The 14772-nt window shown below is 40.4% G+C and overlaps 1 pseudogene; it reads right to left on the reverse strand.

The window, feature by feature from the left end:
- Window positions 1-1494: 1494 nt before the first annotated feature.
- LOC102472777 (protein FAM204A pseudogene) lies at window positions 1495-2447 on the reverse strand (annotated as a pseudogene).
- Between the last annotated feature and the right edge of the window lie 12325 nt (window positions 2448-14772).

The following is a 14772-nucleotide window of genomic DNA, read 5'->3' on the forward strand; positions in this document are numbered from 1 at the left end:
GCCATGGTCAACTACATGGGAGTCCAGCGACATAGCCATTATGCTAACTGCTGGTTCCCCATATAGTTTTCATTGAGACAGGGAGGGATAAAAATGAATTTGGAACAGAAAGGAATAGAGATTTTTTTTCCCATTATATTCTGCTCAAGATTTTTCCCCCAAATAAGTTGAGAACCATGGTGTAGAGAAAAATAGAGAAAGAGAAAAAAAAAAAAAAAAAGAGAGAAGAAGAAAGACTGCATCTTACTCCTGGGGACTGGAGAAAAAAATTTTAAAAGGAGGATTGGAATCCATCAGTGTTCTTTTTATTTTTTTTTAAAGATTTATTTATTTAAAAAATTTTATTTGTTGTTATTATTATTATTATTTAACTTGGCCAGAGAAAGAAAGGGAAGGTGAAAGCAAGCCTCCAGGTCTGGGATTTGAACCCCGGTGGGCCATGCGGGAGGTCTAGCACCTTAACCATCACTCCACCTACTGGCCCCCATCAGTGTTCTATCAATCGTCTTCTCCTTCATCTTCCTCTCCTTCCTAATTTTCATCTTCACCTTCATCCCTATCCTCCTTTTCATCAATATCTTCCAATCCTTCATCATCATCATCTTCTTCTTCCCCTTCTTCATCATCCATATCGGGAACTGAGTAGTACTGTGATGGATTTGGCCAAATGTCATCTTTGATGACCTCTCTTAACTTTGTCTGCACCTGCATCAGAATGGCCAGTAAATCAAATAAAGAAGTTCTCTGGCTCCTCATGCTGCCTCTTTCTGCAGCATTTTTCTGCATTTGACTTGAATATTTCATCAAATCCTTTCAGATTTCCATCTGATTTCAGTGGACTTTGAAGATGGATCACCACTTTCATTCAGTTGAAACTCTTTGGAGGGAACTTTCTTTTCTTTTGTTTTCATTACATTTTTTCCCACTTTTATGGTAATACTTTATCTGAAGGTACACAAAAAATCAATTGCTTTTACTGTGTGACTATGACATATCAACTCTGTTGCTTCTAACACAGAATCAATCATTACTTTGATTACATTCAGGCAAATAAAACATTTGTAAAGAGATGGTATCAATTGAGACTTTTTTTGCACTTATAACTAAGCCATTATAAACAAACGCCAATCTTAAAAACGCAATTTCAGAATAAGCAGAGAAACACTGTGTGCAGATGAGGAAGGACAAGGAGCTCATGGCTACCAAAGGGATGAAAAGGCGAAACATTTTATACTGTCGGTCTACATAAATAAGTAAAATGCCATCCTTTTTTTCTGTATGCAATGCATAGATTTCTTACTATTTCTTATTCTTCAAATAACAGAATGCTTTGTTTTATTCACTTGAAAGGATGAATTTAGGAAAAAATTGAAGAGTTGATAATCAACTCTCAAATTTTATGCTTATTTTTCTCTCTTTCAATCACTTTCCTGACATATTTAACATAAGCAGGAACTACTGAGCACGTGAGTCTACAAATGCCTTGAAGAACTCTTACATGTATGCCCTGTTGCTTTTGGTTTCCCATCTCTTCTTTGCTTCAAACTCCCATGTGAGTTTCTTCTTTTTTCTAGCAGCCTGTGAATTTTCAGCTTCCATTTTGGCTTTTACAAAGTTGTGGCGGGCAACTGCTCTGGAGGTTTTTACACCAACCTGTAGTAGCTAGCTGGTTGCTGCGTTCCTCAGCTTTTTCAATATTCCATTCTTCCACAGCCTGGTCTATCCTCTTTTCAAGGCCTGACTTTTCAACTTTTTTCTTTTTAACAGGGGGTTCGAATCTCTCGTTGACTCCAAAATACTATGTAACATCTTTCCACTGAGTTTGAGGACTTTCACTCTGAGATTCTTTTCCCTTCTTCAATTTATCTTTTCTGGAGCATTTCCTTTTTCTCCCTCTGAATCTTGAAGTTAAGGTTTTCTGTTCAATATGTAATTCTTGAAATTTCACATGTTTAAAGAAATTACAGAAGGACACTCATGCATTTGTAAACACAAATGCCTCTGTTTCAGTTTTTGATCCATCTGGTGGGAGATCTGAGACTTCCGTTTTGCTAAAGGTCCCATCCTCTTTATCTTCCTGTATGTTACGTGCAGAGTTCTCTGACATGGCTTCATCTTCAGAAGTCAGCTCAACATCACTTTCATCACTTTCATTTAGGCCTGGACAGCAGCCCACTCCACGTATTTTCTTCAGTCAGGAAGCAGTCGCCCAGCAGCCATTTTAAGATCCTATAAACATTGCCGAGAACTCTATTTTCAGGATTTTCATCAAAATAAAACTCTATTCTGTAACCTGATTTAATATCTTCAAATTCTGTCACTTCGACTCTGGTCAAATAATACAACACCTCTCTATCTTCCTCCCCAAGCAGTGCAGACACTTGTGGATGATTGCCAAATGTTGTTACCTCAAAATTTGGGAATTTGGAGGGACCAACAGTTGGCATAATGACTGTGTTGCTGGACTCCTATGTGGTCGACCGCAGTTCGAGTCCTGGACCCAGTGGCTTAAACTCACACTGGGCGCATATGCGTGTGTGCCCAAGATCCTGAGAGGAGAATGAAAGAGAAGGGACTGTGGCATGGCCATCCCCCCTGGGGGGTGATTTCTCGCTTTCTGTTTCTCTCTCTCTCTCTCTCTCTCTCTCTCAGTCTTTCTGGTGATCACATGCGCCCTATAGCAAAAACCTCTGGAAAAAAAATTGGGGATTTTGGAGATTAATTCTAACCTCTTATGAAAAAATAGTGAAGTTTGTCATATTTCTGTTCTATTTTCAAAAGCTCCTCACTGCCTCGTTCATTAAGTCTGCCTATTTCATTTTGTACTTTATCAATACATTCAATTGCTTCAAGAACCAATTATTATAAATCACTTTATATATTCACATTTCAGATTTAGTTGTCAAAAATAACTTTTCAAAGGAAAAATGTTCAGATGGATTAATGTGATCAGAGGTTTCTGGAAGAGTAACATTAGAGTTTGGTATAAAAGTGCAGATTGTGGGGGAAAAGGACTATAAATATGGGGGAGAAAATTACTAACAAATGAACTCTGAGGAAGGGACCACAGTTCATTTGGCCCTAAGAAATGGAGTCTGTAACAGAGGTGCTGTTGGGTGAATTGGAGAACAATTGTGGAAAAGGTTGGAGATGCAGGAGTGAGGCCGCCGATGGAGGAGGGCCTTTGCATTTATTTCAAATCAATAATATTAACTTATTTTTTTAAATAGGCATACATACACATGGTATGCAATTCAAAAAGCAGAAGAAAGCATAATACTAAGTATTTCTTCTTTTTATCCTTGTCTTTCATCTTTCATTTTTCCCTTGAGTCAAATCAACTCTATCAGATTCTTGTGTATCTTTCCGAACTAGTCTAACATAAACAAAAATGTTTTAATTTTTATGTTCTTCTTCACAAATGGAGGAAGAGTATAGATGATTTCCCCTCTTTCTTATTCAATTAAATAAATATATACTGACATATAATTTTCTTTAATATCTGTAATATCTATAACAAAATTCACCTTCAATGATGCATTCATGATCATAATATGTAGCTATTTACAGTCTTTTGCAGTAACAAATGTCACATATGTATAAATCTTCATGTACCTGTATGGTTATGAATGTAGGAAAATTTCTATAAGTGAAGTTGCTAGGTTGAAGAGTATATACATTTTCAATTTTTTTTGTAAGAGATTTTTGCTACAGGGTGTGTGTGTTTGCCGGAGAGAGACAGAGAGACAGAAAAACAGAAAGCAAGAAATCACCCCGCAGGAGGCATGACGAGGCCACAGTCCCTTCTCCATTCTCCTGTTGAGATTTTGGGCATGCACACACACGCACCCGGCTTGAGTTTTACGCTGCCTGGTCCAGGACTTGAACCAAGGTTAACTACATGGGAGTCCAGTTACATAACCATTACACTATCTGCTGGTCCTGCATTTTCAATATCACTCAATTACACTCCAGTTGTACAAACTTACGCTCTCAAAAAAATGTTTACTGAGTGACTCTCTTGGGCCAGCTAGGTGGTGAATTCCACATGACTGAATGAGCAATTAGTGTCCCGGACTTGGTGGCTTGAAAAACACACTGGGTGCTTGTTCATGCATGCCTAAAATCCCAAGGGGAGAGTGGAGGAAAAGGAATTATGGCATGGTCACCCTCTGGGGATGCTTTCTCACCTTTCTCTCTCTCTCTCTGTCTCGGGTGAGTGTACGAGTCCTGTATAAAATTTAAAAAAAGAAAAGAAAAAAAAAAAGAGTGACTCTCTTCCATGTTGAGGAACGTCTAGATTGTTTCCACCATTTGCCTATTGTGAAGAATGCTCCAAAGAGGACTGGTGTACTAATATCTGTTCAAGTATCTGTTTTCAGTTCTTTGGGGTACATAGCATAGTTTCATTTTTGTCCTTAATCTTTGATTTGTCTACAATTTAGTAATTAACATATTTATGAAATGTGATTGATGTAAAATAAACTACACATACTTAAAGTGAATAATTTGATAATTTTCACATCTGTATACATCATTATCATAACCAAGATAGTGAATATATATGTATATATATATTCACTAGTTTCATATATATATGTATACATATGTGTGTATATATATATATATACACACATATGTGTGTGTGTATATATATATATATACACACATATGTGTGTGTGTATATATATATATATATATGAACCTAGAAATGGAAAATTATTGATGATAACATGCATGATTAAGCCACTATGCAGTATATTCTGGATGGGAAACCACATTTAGTATGTTTCCCATCCCACCTATGCTTAGGTGATGAGTATAAATTAATTAATTTTAAACAAAGAGTTTCAGGAGAAAAAAACATAAAAAAAGATTTTTATTAAAAACAATGCATATTTGATGACTGCAGTAAGCTATATAGTCCCAGCTAGGTGCTACTTTATAGTATGTTCATTCTACTCACTGAGGTTTATGCCTAAAGTCAGACTTATGTTCATGGATATGTATAAATCAGCTATGCTTGCTATTGGAAATATTTAGATTAAGTTCATTAGCAAATTAATTAAATGGGGGGAAAGGCATAGAAAGCAACCATGGATACCAGAGACAGTGTGGGAAGAGGGTGGGACATGGCAGAGGGTGAGAGATAGGGAATCAAGGATGGCAAAAAAAAAAAGCAAAATATACAGGAAACAAGAAATGGAAAATTATTTGTTGATGATAACACGTATGTTGATGTGCTTGACTGAGCCAATATACAGTGTATTCTGGACGGGAAATCTCATTTTGTATGTTGTAATGATGTATAGTGAATGAATGTAAATAAATAAATTTAAATAAAAAAGGGAAAAAAAGATAGTGAACAATCTATGACCCCAAAAACTTTTTTTATGCCTCTATGTAATTCCTCTATCCTACTCCCTTTATCTCTTCTCTCCCCCAAGCAACCACTAATCTATTTTCTATCATTGTAGGTTAGTTTGCATTTTCTAGAGTTTTAAAGAAATGCTATTATATAGTATGTACACATTCATATCTGACTTTATTTCAAATCAATTATTTGAAAATATCTGAATTGTGGTGTGTACCATTTGTTCATCCCTTTTTATCAGAGGTTAGTAGTCCATTGCACACACATAACACAATTTGTTATCTGTGCACTGGTGTATGGACATTTAGGTATTACCAGTTTTGACTACTAGAAATAATGCTGCTATGGACATTCATGGACCAGTCTATATATAGACAAATATTCCCTCTTCTCCTTCAGTAAATACCCAAGAGTAGAATGACTGGGTCATGTAATAGGCATATGCTATAGTTTGAATGTATGTATCCCTCCAAAATTCACATGTTGAAACTTTTTCACCAAGGTGCTGGTATTATGAGGTGGAACTTTTGGGGTGATGACGAGGTTCTAAGGGCTCTGCCTCATGAATGACTCAATTAAAGAGATGTGAAGGAGCTGCTCATCTCTTCCACCATGTGAGGCCACAGCAACAAGGTGCCATCTTAAAAGCAGAGGCCCTCATCAGACACTGAACCTGCCAGTGTTTTGATTCTTAGACTTTCATCCTCCAGAACTGTGGGAGAGAAATTTCTGTTCTTGGTAAGTTACCCACCCAATGGTATTTTTTATTGCAGGAGCATGAATGTCCTGAAATAGTATATGTTTAATTTTTTTTTTTAAGTTTCCAAACTATTTTAAGGTGGTTTTACTATTTTCACTCCTGCCAATAAATTCAAAATTCTTTTTCACCAAAACAAACTTACACTTAAAAAAAAAAAAAAAACTTATGCTTTAATTCCAGTTTTCCACAAACTCTTTGAAGCCCCTCAGATAGTAGAACAAAACAAATCCTTTTTGAAAGTGCTGAGTGCATGTGCACGTGTGCCCAAAATTCCAGAGGAAAATGGAGGAGAAGGGATTGTGATGTGGCCATCCCTTTTAGGGGGTGATTTCTCACTTTCTCTGTCTCCAGTGAGCACATGTGCCTTGTATTAAAAAATCTCTCCAAAAAAGAAAAAAAAATTAAAAGTGCAATAAGTTATAAAAAATGCCAAGTGACCACCTTGTATATGTAGATTTTGTTCTGAACTCTTTATTGTTTGATCAATCTATTTGTCTATCTTGATGACAAAACCACATTATCTTGATTGCTATAGCTCTATACTAAGTCTTTAAGTCAGGTAGTATAAATTACCTATTTTTGTTGCTCTTTTTCAAAGCTATTTTAGCTATTATAGCTAATTTTTATTTTAGAATAAGATTTTCAATTTCTACATTGAGATTTTGTTTGGGGTTTTGTTGAATGTTGGTTTAGTTATTGCTGTGTAACAAATTAATTTTGTGATTTAAAATAACACATTTATTACCTCATTGTTTTTGGTGAGTTAGCAGTTCAGGCATAACTTAGCTGTATCTTACTCTAGAGATTCTCTGACAAGCTTCTATGAAGGTGTTGTCCATGGTTGGGATATCATCTGAATACTCAAACAGGGAAGAATCCATTTCCAGACTCATGCAGTGGTTCTTAGTAGCATTCAGCTCCTCATAGGTCCTCAGACTGAGAGTTTTAGCTCTGGGTTGCTGTTGACTGGAGGTAACTCTCAGTTATTTGCCATGTGGACCTCTCCAACATGGCAGTTTATTTTATCAAATCGAAAGGAAAGAGTCTGCTGATTTGTAAGTTACTACATTGTGTACCCTTGCGTGAATTTCGTTGGTTGAAAGGAATGTGCTAAGTCAGATCACATTGAAATGGAAGTGTTCAAACAGGAGAAGAGATCATTGGTGGCCATATTAGAAGCTACCTTTCTTCTATCTAACCAAAATTTTATATCCTTTAGCCAACATCTCTGTCAACCTTTCCCAAGCCCTGGTAACCACCACTGTATTCTCTACTTTGGTAAATTGAACTTGTTTACTTTCCATATATAAGTGAGATTATTTGGTATTTGTCTTTTTTTTTTCAATATTTAAGTAGACTTTACTGTTAGAAGGGGACCCTACAGAGCAGGACCAATATATGTGGCTCCAGGATGTGGCCGTGGAGCCATCAAGAGGCCATGGTTGTAGAAGAGATGACTGAAATTGAATAACATGTTCCACAAGAGACCATCTAGGAATACAGTGGACATGATCAAGATGGGCTGGCAAAGTGGTCCAGTCACAGGGTGAGAGAAAAGATAGCCCCCTGGGAACCAGCAGTTAGCGTAATGGCTATGTCACTGGACTCCCACGTAGTCGACCGCCGTTCACATTCCGGACCCAGTGGCTTAAAACTCATGGGCGCGTGTGCGTGCGTGCCCAAGATCCCAAGAGGAGAATGGAGGAGAAGGGATTGTGGTGTGACCATCCCCTCTGGGGGGTGATTTCTCGCTTTCTGTCTCTATGTTTCTCTCTGTTTGTCTGGCGAGCGCATGCGCTCTATAGCGAAAACCTCTCCAAAAAAAAAGAAAAGAAAAGAAAAGATAGCCCCCTCACTCCCACTTCTCTTTCTGTGTGACAGGACTCAGCCCATTGAAAGGAAGAAACACAGGAAGCAGGAGGTGAGTCGAATGGCAACATCCTGAGAACTTGGGACTTTGAGGAATGACATAGTGCTGACAACACCAACTGTACCCTGGGAAATGTCCTCTCCTGTTGATGCCCTCCAGACATGTCCAAACCAGCACTACTGTTTCCCACTATGCTGCAGGCATAAAGTGCAGGACACTCTCAGGGCTGGCCAAGGTCCAGCATGCCAAACTGGGCTGGCCCCGAACCTGTTGTAGGACCTCCTGGACTCAGACCATGCCCTTCCTGGCCCACTCTTCACAATCATCCTGAGCTGTTTCTGACAGCTTGGAACGCTTGGTATTTGTCTTTCTGTGCCTGGCTTATTTCTCTTAAAATAACACCCTCCACTTCATACATATTGTCACAAATGATAGAATTTTTTTTTTTTTTTAAAGCTGGTCCCAGCCAGTGGCATGGTGGTTAAGATGACTGGATCCCATATGGCCGACTGTGAGTTTAAGTACCATACCCAGAGGCTTGATGAGCATGCCAGACATGTGTGGGTGCTTGCTCAAAATCCTGAAGAGGAGAATGGAAGAAAAGAGATTGTGGTTTGCCATCCCTCCTGCATGGGGGGTGGGGGGCGCTTTCTCACTTTCCCTCTCCCTCTCTTTCTGTATCTCTCTCTGGTTAGTGCATGTGCAAAACTTTTTTTTAATTGAGAAAATATCTGGACACCTAAACAGATATAGGCAGGTAGAAAATAAGCCTATGACTAGATATTCAACATTATACGTCACTAGGGAATTGCACATTAAAACAATAAGAGGGACTAGCACTTGGCATAATGGCTATGTCACTGGACTCCCATGTAGTCAACCACGGCTCTAGTCCCAGACCTGGTGACTTAAACTCATGCTGGGCACGTGTGCGTGCGTACCCAAGATCCCAAAAGGAGAATGGAGGAAAAGGGATTGTGGCATGGCCATCCCCCCTGGAGGGTGATTTCTCGCTTTCTGTCTCTCTGTCTCTGTCTTTCTGGCAAGCGCACGTGCCCTATAGCAAAAACTTCTCCAAAGAAAGAAAGAAAGAAAGATGATCTGAAGAGGCTACATAATGTACAATTCCAACTGTATGAAATTTTGGAAATGGCAAAACTAGTGAGACAGTAAAATAATCAATATTCTACAACAACAAAATTCATTAAAAAATGAGGAATGGACATGAACAGACATTTTCCCAAAGAAGATACTCAAATAAGTACATAAAAACATGCTCAACATCATCAGTTGTTAGAGAAATGCAAGTTAAAACCACAATTAGATACTGCTTCACACCTATTAGAATGGTTATTATAAAACAAAACATAAAAACAAAAATCAAGTATTGATAAGAATGAGAAAAAATTGGGACCCTGGTGCATTGCTAGTGGGACTATAAAATGTGCAGTTGCTGTGGAAAACAGTTTGTCAGATCTTCTAAAAGGTAAGCATAGAATTACCTTAATAAGCCAGCAATTTTGCATCTAGGAAAGAGAAAGAGAGAAAGAAAAAGGAGGAGGAAGGAGGGAAGGAAGGAAAAAGAGAGAAAGAAATAGAAAGGAGAAAGAAAAGAAAGGAAGGAAGGATGCAAGGGAGGGAGGGAGATATCTACATACCCAAAGGAATAGAAAGCAGGACTTCAGTTCTTTCCCACTATACAAGATGGCAGGTGAAAAAGCTGTGAAGCAGGATACTAAGGAGAAGAAACCTGAAGCCAAGAAGGCTGATGCGAGTGGCAAGGTTAAAAAGCATGACCCCAAGGCTAGAAAAGCCCAAGAAGGGGAAGCCCCATTACAGCCAAAACCCAGTCCTAGTCCAGGTCTGCCATGTATTCCAGGAAGGCCATGTACAAGAGGAAATACTCGGCCACTAAATCCAGGATTGAAAAGAAAAAGAAAGTTCTTGCCACTGTCACAGAACGAGCTAGTGGAGACAAGAATGGTGGTACCGAGCTGGTTAAATTTGGCAAATGCCTGGGCATTATCCTATTGAAGATGTGCCTTGAAAGCTGTTGAGCCATGGCAAAAAAAACCCTTCAGTCAGCATGTGAGAAAGCTGCGAGGTAACATCTCTCCTGGGACCATTCTGATCATCCTCACTGGACGCCACAGAGGCAAGAGAGTGGTTTTCCTGAAGCAGCTGAGCAGTGGCTTGCTACTTGTAACTGAACTGCTGGTTCTCAATTGAGTTCCACTGTGCAGAACACACCAGAAATTTGTCATTGCCACCTCCACAAAAATTGATATTAGCAAAGTAAAAATCCCAAAGCACCTTACCGATGCTTACTTCAAGAAAAAGAAGCTGTGGAAGCCCAGACACCAGGAAGGTGAGATCTTAGACACAGAGGAGAAATACAAGATTTCAGAGCAGTGCAATTGATCAGAAAACTGTGGACTTGCAAATTTTACCAAAAATCAAAGCTGTTCCTCAGCTTCAGGGCTACATGAAATCCATGTTTGCCCTTATAAATAGAGTTTATCCTCACAAATTGGTGTTCTAAATTTTTTGCCAAGAATCTAATTAAATAACTGGTCATATATATTTTTAAAAAAGAAAGCAGGACTTCAAACAGGTACTTGCACATTGGGGTTCATAGTAGCATTATCTACAATAACCAAATAGTGAAAACAACCAAGTGTACATCAACAGATGAATGAATAAACAGAAAGTGGTATATACATATAATGGAATATTATTTAGTCATAGAAAGGAATGAAATTCTAACACATGGTAAAACATGGATGAACCTTGAAAAAATTATGCTACATGAGATAAGCCAGAAACAAAATGACAAATATTATTTAACTTTACTTACATAAAGTACCTAGAATGGAGAATTCATAGACAGAAAGAAGAATAAAGGTTACCAGAGTTGAGTGGTTTGGGTGGGGGCAATGGGGAGTTGTTGCTTAATAGGTACAGATTTTTGTTTGAGATGATGAAAAAGTTATGGAAGTAGATAGCGGTGATGGTCACACAACATCGTGAATTTATTTAATGACGCTGAATCAACACTTAAAATGGGCTAAAATAGTACACTTTGTGTTGTATGTATTTTAACCACAATTGTTAAAAAAAAAAAAAAGATTAGTTGCCAGGAGTTGGGAGGAGGGGAAAGAAAAGAGAAATGAATAAAAGGAGCACAGGGGGCTTTAGGGCAGTGAAATGATCATATATGAGACTGTCATGATAGATACATGTCATCATACATTGATCAAAACCCATTTGCATATAGTACACAAAGAGTGAACCCTAATGTAAATGTGGACTTTCATTAATAATAATGTATTAGTAATGACTCCTCCGTTGTAGCAAATGTATCCCATTGATGCAAGATGTTAATAGTAGCAGAAACTGTACTTTCTGCCAACTCCAAACTAATTTTAAAAGAATTTTTTAAAAGAGAAGGCCATAGGATTTGCCTCATGGCCTAGTGGTTAAGAGAGCTGGATCCCACATGGCTGACCATGCTGTTCTAATCCCAGCCCTATCTCTCTATGGCAAGTACACACACCCTCTGGCAAATTAAAAAAAGAAAAAGAAAAAAGAATAAGAAAAAGGCCAAAATTGGAGTATTTTTGTAACTTGCTTTTTCTACAAGTAGCTTTATACATTATTATAGTATCTTTCCAGGGATTAAGGCTGGGCAGACAAGGGCAAGTATGTGGCCATGAGAAAGTTGGCCATGATAGAGATACAGCTGCTCAAAGAGGAGATTCAGAGGCTGCAAGAATTTATGGGTAGGGCATATTTTATCCCAAGCACCACAGTGGAGAGGCACTAGAATTTGAATGGATAAGTGGACATGACTGAGCTATGAGTCTAAGGATCTCCAACAGGCTGGAATTTTGAACAGGGCAGAGAGTTGTTCTTTGCTTAGGGAGTCCTTGTCCTCTTCTGGCAAGAGGGGCATGTGACAGGACTGAATAAAGTGGGAAGAGAGTCACACGTTCACTCCGATGCCTAGATATTCTATGAACTCCTTGCTAGGATGGAATGGGCAGGTACAAAGACTGAGTAATCTTGGTGGTCACTTGTCTGAAATTACCATCACAGACATCTGCTGGGGCAGGTAGTAGCCTGTGGGGGACCATGGGAAGGACCTGCTCCACCCTAAACCAGGATGTGTGCACACTGACCTTGGCTTCCCACCTACTGCTGCTGTGCCCCTTGTTAGTCAGTTTCCTTCATCTGGCTCCTCTGGTCCCCTAGCTCTCTAGCTCTCTGTCCAACTCCCTCCAGGCAGGGAGGATGTGCCTGTCACAAGATTGCCTTTAATCTTTGGGGATGCTTTCATCTGGATAGTGCTGGTTCAGCTGGTTGGACCTTGTGCCTCCTTGCCAGGGGTCTATGTAGGGGCTGGGCTCTCACACTCTAGGCAAGAGTTAATGTCAGAAGAGAGACACACATTCATGCTCTTTCCCATCGGAGCTTTCTGATCCTGCTAGCAGTGGACACATTGTGCGAACCATGGGATCCCACCAGAGGAAGGAAGTCCCGCCACCACCTTGTCTTGGTTTAGTGGGATGCCGAATGATCCTGGCTTTCCTTAGGAACCAGAGCCATCCTTCAGTTCTCTGTAAAATGTCATAAAAGAGCTATAGCACATCTTTCTTTTTCCAGCTGTTGGCTCCTCTGTGGTCACTTGCCTGAAACTGCCGTCATAGAAATCTACTGGGGCAGGTGGAAGCCTGTGGGGGACTATGGAAAAGTGCTGTTCCACCCTAAACCAGGATGTGTGCACACTGACTCTGGGTTCCCACTTATTGCTGCTATGACCCTTCCCAGTCAGTTCACTTCATCTAAGCCCAGGGTCAGAACAGGAATGCAGAGGTTCTACCCCCTGAGGGATGTTAGGTGGCCAAAACAGAGGTCCATCTCACCTACTCAGGGCAGCCTCTTTGTCTTCCTGCTTTCTGTTTCTTTCCCTGCAAAACCTCCCTGGTCCCTCACTGAGCAGTGGGTTGCCACTCTACCCTGTTTGTCTATCTCCCACCCCATGCTCTTGTTCAGGCTCTGTGCATTTGGAACTTTCTCCATTACCTCTCCTGCTGCTCCGGTGTTTCAAGAACACCTGTTTCCACACATGAACAGCAACTTCAGTCACCTGTCCTGCCCAGGTGGGTTCTCACATTGCCTCCTCCTAGATCCTAATATTGAGTTGTCAGAAAAGTCATGATGTATTTTTCTATGCAAAAATACATCATGACTTGGGAACCAGCAGTTAGCGTAATGGCTGTGTCGCTGGACTCCCACGTGGTTGACCACGGTTCGCGTCCCGGACCCAGTGGCTTAGAACTCATGCCGGGTGCGTGTGCGTGCGTGCCCAAGATCCCGAGAGGAGGATGGAGGAGAAGGGATTGCAGCGTGACCATCCCCCCTGGGGGGTGATTTCTCGCTCTCTGTCTCTCTCTGTCTGTCTGGCAAGCGCACGTGCCCTATAGTGAAAACCTCTCAAAAAAAAAAAAAATACATCATGACTTTTCCAATGACCCAATAAAAACCTTTTGTGGTAACTTCCAGAATCCCTCTCTCTACCTCAGCTTTCGGGCTTTGACGCTTGTCACCTCTTTCTCTCTGAAGTCATGGACTCTTCCCAGCTCCTCACTCATCCCTCCCATTGATGTAAGATGTTAATAATAGCAGTAACTGCACTTTATGCTCACAATGCCACCTGCTGGCCCCAGTCATGTCTTTTAAACTAGATTTTTAAGTGTATTGCGAGCAGGCAGGCAACATGCCTCAAATGTCTTTGCACCCTTGACACCACCAAGCTTAGGGATCAGCACATTAAGTGCCTACCAGACCAGTGGAGTGGGAGACTGGATGCTGCAAGCAGGACCAAATAGACTCTTCTGAGATTTTTTTTTTTTAATTAGACATTTTTGGTATAGGGCACGTGTGCCCTCCAGGGAGAGAGAGGGAGAGACAGAAAGCGAGAAATTAGCCCCCAGAGGACACGGCCATGCCACAATCCCTTCTCCTCCATTCTCCTCTCAGGATATCGGGCATGCACACACATGCACCCAGCATAAGTTTTAAGCTGTCAGTTCTGGGAGTCAAACCACAGTTGACTACGTGGAAGTCCAGGGACGTAATCATTATGCTATCTGCTGATCCTCTCTTCTGAGATTTTGCGCCAAGGATTTTTTTTTTTTTTTTGGCTCTGAGACCTTATTCACCAGGGCAAAACCTTATCAAGGATATTCAGCATCCTGTAGTCTAGCAAAATATGAAAATACCTACGGGGAACCAGCAGTTAGCGTAATGGCGTATTCGACCGCGGTTCGCGTCCCAGACCTGGTGGCTTAAAATTCACATCGGGCGCGTGTGCGTGCGTGCCCAAGATCCCGAGAGGAGAATGGAGGAGAAGGGATTGCGGTGTGACCATCCCCTCTGGGGGGTGATTTCTCGCTTTCTGTCTCTGTTTCTCTCTGTCTGTCTGGCGAGCGCACACACCCTATAGCAAAAACCTCTCCAAAAAAAAAAAAAAAAAAAACCTATGGAAGTCAAGTAGGTAACATACATGTATAAATCAATGGACAAGGGACCAGCAGATGGCATAGTGGTTATGTTACTGGACTACCAAATAGTCAACTACAGTTCAAGGCCCAGACCTGGCTGCTTGAAATTCATGCCGGGCACATACGTGTGTGTGCCCAAAATCCCAAAAGGAGAAAGGAGAAGAAGGGATTGCAGCATAGTCATCCCCCCAAGGGGTAATTT

The sequence above is a fragment of the Tupaia chinensis genome, unplaced genomic scaffold, assembly GCF_000334495.1.
Source record: "Tupaia chinensis unplaced genomic scaffold, TupChi_1.0 Scaffold000093_1, whole genome shotgun sequence".
Lineage (NCBI taxonomy): Eukaryota > Metazoa > Chordata > Mammalia > Scandentia > Tupaiidae > Tupaia > Tupaia belangeri.